At 41.1% G+C, this 5,233-nt stretch overlaps 1 long non-coding RNA gene across 2 annotated transcripts; it reads left to right on the top strand.

Annotated features, from left to right (window-relative positions):
• Positions 1 to 266: 266 nt before the first annotated feature.
• LOC109743292 (uncharacterized) lies at positions 267 to 3,582 on the top strand. Of its 2 annotated transcripts, XR_012190282.1 has the most exons (3): positions 276 to 754; positions 1,196 to 1,450; positions 1,747 to 3,582. It is a non-coding gene; the product is annotated as an uncharacterized lncRNA (long non-coding RNA). The 2 variants fall into 2 exon arrangements; XR_005762505.2 differs by having other exon boundaries at positions 267 to 754; positions 1,196 to 3,582.
• Positions 3,583 to 5,233: the final 1,651 nt, after the last annotated feature.

Raw genomic sequence — 5,233 nt, 5'->3', positions numbered from 1 at the left:
CCCACCTTCTAATGAGAGTAACTCTTCAACTCATATATTGTTTAATTTTCCTTCATTCTTACCGAAGGATGAATGCCATGACAATTGCTATGATCACGTTCATTCTTTTGAAATATCCCTTTTTGATGAACTTGATGCTTACTATGGTTGTGGACAAAATGCCAATATGAATTATGCTTACGGAGATGAACTTGCTATCTTTTCCTAATAATAAAGCGGCTATCGCTTCTGCCCGCCCGCTCACCGTCATTAAGTTACCGCTAAAACTTCGTTAAAAATTACCCACCATGCCATCCACGAGTTAAAGAAAAAGCTGGAAAAAACGCTTCGATTTTTATTTGACGTATCCGCTTCTTGCCATACTTCTCCTGCCTGCGCTCTCCCGCCTCGTCACGAGCAAACGGCCCACCGAGCCGACCAAGCACTCGGCCACGGCGAAACATCTAACGAAGCAGATCCAATCGCCCCCCCTAAAAAAACTTCCTATAGCCCGCCCCTGTCTCCCGGTCTCCCCCGATTCACCTCGTGGACGGCCGATGAGCCACGGCTGCAGCGGCGGCGCGCCCTCTTCTCCCCTGATTCGCCTGATGTACTGTGTCGATTCAACCAGCCCCAGCCTCTTGCCTTGACTGGATGGGCCCTTTCTCAGCCACTCCTCCCGGTCGGATCCAATGGCGACCGCACGTCACCGGCCTCACGGGTGTGAGATTCTAGCAGAAGCATCGGGCGTCACGTCAGAAGTGGTAACACGGTGGTAAGCCTCTTCTCCTCCCATCTCAATTCATAACGGCGTGCCAGATTTTCTTGGGCTCCCCTCCCCCGTGTGAGTACGCCGAGTCAGAGCCGGAGGCTGGCCAGCAACTCGTGTACGTGGAGGAGGACGCGTCAGATCAGTATGGGAAACTGTGGTCATTGTCCTTGGGCAGCAATGCAAAGGGGAATTGTAATGATCTTATCAACGTTTTTATTTTGTTGTTCTGCGCTCGCTAGGTGCTTGAAAAAATTCCCGTATGAGGCATGTGTTCCTGGAGGAGAATGCAAATTAACTGATAGATCCATGGAGAGGATGGATTTTCCTTTCTAGAGTATACAAATCGAAGAATGTTGCTGAAGACCCTCCTTATCATGGACTCTTATTGTTCGTATGGTTCTATTGCCGTTGCATCAGAACATAATAATCGCTAGGTTTATGCAGCTCCAGAGAGATATCGAGGTGATGGAGGCGAGGGCAGGTGCTCTGTCTGCCTTGGCCGTTCGGTTTCCTCTAGACCGAGAAGGAGCGAACGCAGCTGCGCCGGATCAAGTGTGCAGCCTCTGCCTGATTTGTCCGTTCAGTCCCCTCTAGACCAAGAAAGAGCGAATGCTGTGGCGCCGGATCGAGAGCACCATGCAGCTGCTGCAGCGCCGTGACCCCGACAGCTTCGCGGAGCGTCGTGCAGCTGCTGAGCAGGTACGTGGTCGAGGAAGTGAACACCAATTTCAGCTATGTAGTGTTGTTTGATGAATGAGAATGTTTCATACTTTATTATTAAGCTAAATATTGGTTTCACACTTTTACTTCATAGATATGGTTGCTTAACTTTTTTCCAAACTACGTGGTGTATGTGGATTTTTTTCTGTGCGGATAATGTATGTCGACTTCTGAGTACAAATTCAAAATTCATACATGAAACCTTAATTCAATTCCTACCATATAAAACTAATTTTGTGGTTTAGTTTTTAAGAGATCAAATAGGATGTGTACAGGAAACTGAAGGAAAACGGCAACAAAATCAGGAGCCAAAGGCACAGCCGCACAAGGTCAAATCGGCCACGGGGATCTTCTTCCTATGCAGCTATGACAATCGTGGCAAGACCTTTGGTGATGCGGCTCTTTTCAGTACTAATTTCAGACTTTCTTATCAAGGACCTTTCTCTGTTTTGCGTAATTATTAGGATTTAAGGCCCAATGATTTTGATATATCCATCTATACAATCCACGGTGAATGTTAATTGATTAATCTTGCACATCCATTAATTCAATTAATTTAACCCTACTAGATAGATACTCCATTCAATTCACTGTGAGAGTTTTGAGAACCCATAGGCATCAAAGTCTTGATGTTTTGTTGAGGAACAAACAGTGATCCAGCTTGGTCAGATTAGATATAAGTTTGGTCTTTGCCCGAGCAACGGCTGCTGCTTGGATTTTCCTTTCGCCCTCTCATCCAACCGCAGGTACCGTCTGACTCCTTTTATTTTCGTGATTGAGTGATGCTAATTGATTTCATCATATGACCGTTGTTTCTCGGTTAGGGGCCTGTTAAGTTTTTTCATCTTGATGATGTTGTGGTCGCCCCACTGATCAAATCCTCGCGCGCACGCAATGTCCAACAGCTCAACGCCACGGTCTGCACGCCACCGCCGCTGCTTGAGTAGCTTGACGAACGATTTAGGTAATTTATGTGTATATGATAATCCCTCATTGCCATGCATAAGAAGACTTCGATTTGCTTTTGGTTCAGTTTAGTTCAGCGTGGTGATGCTCAGCCTAATAAGGTGTTGTGTTGTTATACTGAAATAAATGATGTGCACTAAAATTTTCATGGATTCAGCAGAGGAAAATGATCTCTATGACTGATTTTGCGAGCTGCATCACATACTTGCTAGCTTCCCAAATGCAGTGAGCAATGAATACTTTCCAAATGCAGCAGTGAAGACAGTCATTTTCAAAGCAGCTGTACTCATAGGTGTCCTGAATCATTTAATTCCTGAATAAATGTTGGGATGGTTCTCTTGCTTTTACCATGGTAACTTTGTAAACTTCAGAAGGCCTAAAGTTGGCTGCACGCTCACTCGCTCAGCAATGAACAATGGAGACGCCAGCTTTGCCATTGCTGAAGAACATCAATGTATTCCTTACATGATTATTAGTTACTTAAATATTTGTACGACATCAGAGTACTTTTTAGTTACAGATTTAGCAATAACCAGGACCTTATGTTCCTCCAGTTCAACTATTGGCTTTCAGGGTGGCAGCGTGAGCCATTGTCGCAATCACAGGATCATCTGACTATGTATTTGTTGTTTATCGAAATGCGATGGAGATGGCTTTTTTGTAGTTGAATGTGACTGCCACTCTCGTACCAAATACTTTGATGATGCTGCCTACTGGAGAACACTATACATGCTTTTGTTGTTCGTCATTAACAATTATGAGTGTAGGGGGTTAAATCTCAGCTATTGGAAACATGAGTGAAGATGACTGTAGGTGGCATATGTATGATACAGTCAAAGGGAGTGATTGGCATGGTAAGTTTACGTGAGAAACAATTTAAGAAATTGCATGAAAGGTGTTTCAATAGTGCAGTATATTTTTTCTTTGAATCCTTTGCCATTGAAGTTTTGATCAACCTATTCTTATTATCTCCAGCTGACCTAGATGCAATCAAGTATGTGTATTTTTGTAGAGAGCTTGTAAACTACTGATTTGCTCATGTGTAATCCCCAAGTCATCATGGGATGTGTGAGAAGATTGATGAGCCAATCCGATATCATGTAGCTTACTTTTATATATTTGTCATTGAAAAAAGTATACTTTGTTCTTTTTTGATCTTATTTTGTTGACATGCTATTATTATCTCAAATGAAATTTTATGTTTTCCCGTTGCAACGCACGGGCATTTTTGCTAGTAGTTACTTATGTTAAGAATGAAATTCTTGCTATTGTACCCACACATGATAGTCCTATTATCGTTTTGAATTCTCCAAACTACACTATATCGGAAAAGTTTGCTCTGATTAAGGATTACATTGATGGGTTGCCTTTTACCGTTGCACATGATGATTTTGATGAATATAATATGCATGTGCTTGCTTATCCTACTTGCAATTATTATGAGAGAGGAACTACATCTCAATCTCTTTATGTTTCCAACACGATAGAATTGCAAGAAACTACTTATACTATGTATTGGCCTTTACTTGATGTGCATGAATTGTTCTTGTATGACATGCCGATGCATAGGAAGAGATTTAGACTTCGTCATTGCATGATATATGTTACTTTGTGCTCACTACTAAATGCCAAATCATTGTTAATTAAAATTGGCTTTGACATACCTCAGGATCCGGGTGGATTCATTACTTGAGCACTTTATGCCTAGCTTAATGGCTTTAAAGAAAGTGCTGGCAGGGAGACAACCCAGAAGTTTTAGAGAATTTTTTATTTATGTTGAGTGCTTTTATAAAGTTTAAAAACAAAAAAATATAGAGGGGAACTTAAAACTTCACAAAAACAAAAGTGAAAGTGAGATAGACAAGCACTGTGGAAGCGGGAGCATGCCTTGAACTTTGTTCATGCCCATGGAAACTTTGTGAATCTTAATTATAGAAAATGTTAAACAAAATTAATTATCCCCTTGTACAATTCCATTGTATTATAAAAATAATGTGCCAAGGTTTGCCTTTAGGATGTTTAAATTGCTTGTTGGTTTGTGCGGTGCAAAACAAAAATTTTGGCTGTAGTGCTCGATTTTACATTTTTTTACTGGAACGTCAAATGGTTCTGAAACTTCTTGCACTGTCTTTCTATACAAAAGTTTTATTTTTCCTAATTTTTTTAGAATTTTTTGAGTTACAGAAGTATGGTGGATGTTCAAATCTTTACAGACTGTCCTATTTTCACAGATTACTGTTATAGCTTCATTATTTGCGTATGTTTGAATTCTTGTTGAAGCCTCCTTAACTTGGGGCCATAGAATTGTGATAGCATACAGTGGGTAATGTTTGTTTATAATTATACAAGAATGTTACAGCAGTACATGATGGGATTTCATTACCATATTCACTAACCCCACCACTAAAAGTTCAGTTAAGTTTTGTGTGGATGAAGTGTTCGAAGATCGAGGAGGTCTCGATGTGAGGAGAAGGAGGAGAGGAAAGAGCTCAAGCTTGGGGATGCCCAAGGAACCCCAAGTAAATATTCAAGGATACTCAAGCGTCTAAGCGATGCCCCGGAAGGCATCCCATCTTTCTTCAACAAGTATCGGTATGTTTTCGTCTTCATTTCGTTCATGTGATATGTGCAAATCTTGGAGCGTCTTTTGAATTAATTTTCACTTTTCTTTTTATGCACCATGCTGGTATGAGATAGTCCATGGTTAATTTATAGAATGCTCATTGCACTTCACTTATATATTTTGAGTGTGGCTTTATAGAATGCTTCATGTGCTTCACTTATATCATTTGAAGT

Source organism: Aegilops tauschii, chromosome 7 (genome assembly GCF_002575655.3).
Source record: "Aegilops tauschii subsp. strangulata cultivar AL8/78 chromosome 7, Aet v6.0, whole genome shotgun sequence".
Lineage (NCBI taxonomy): Eukaryota > Viridiplantae > Streptophyta > Magnoliopsida > Poales > Poaceae > Aegilops > Aegilops tauschii.
Note: the sequence above shows the minus strand (reverse complement) of the source record. Positions and strands in the feature narration are given on the sequence as shown.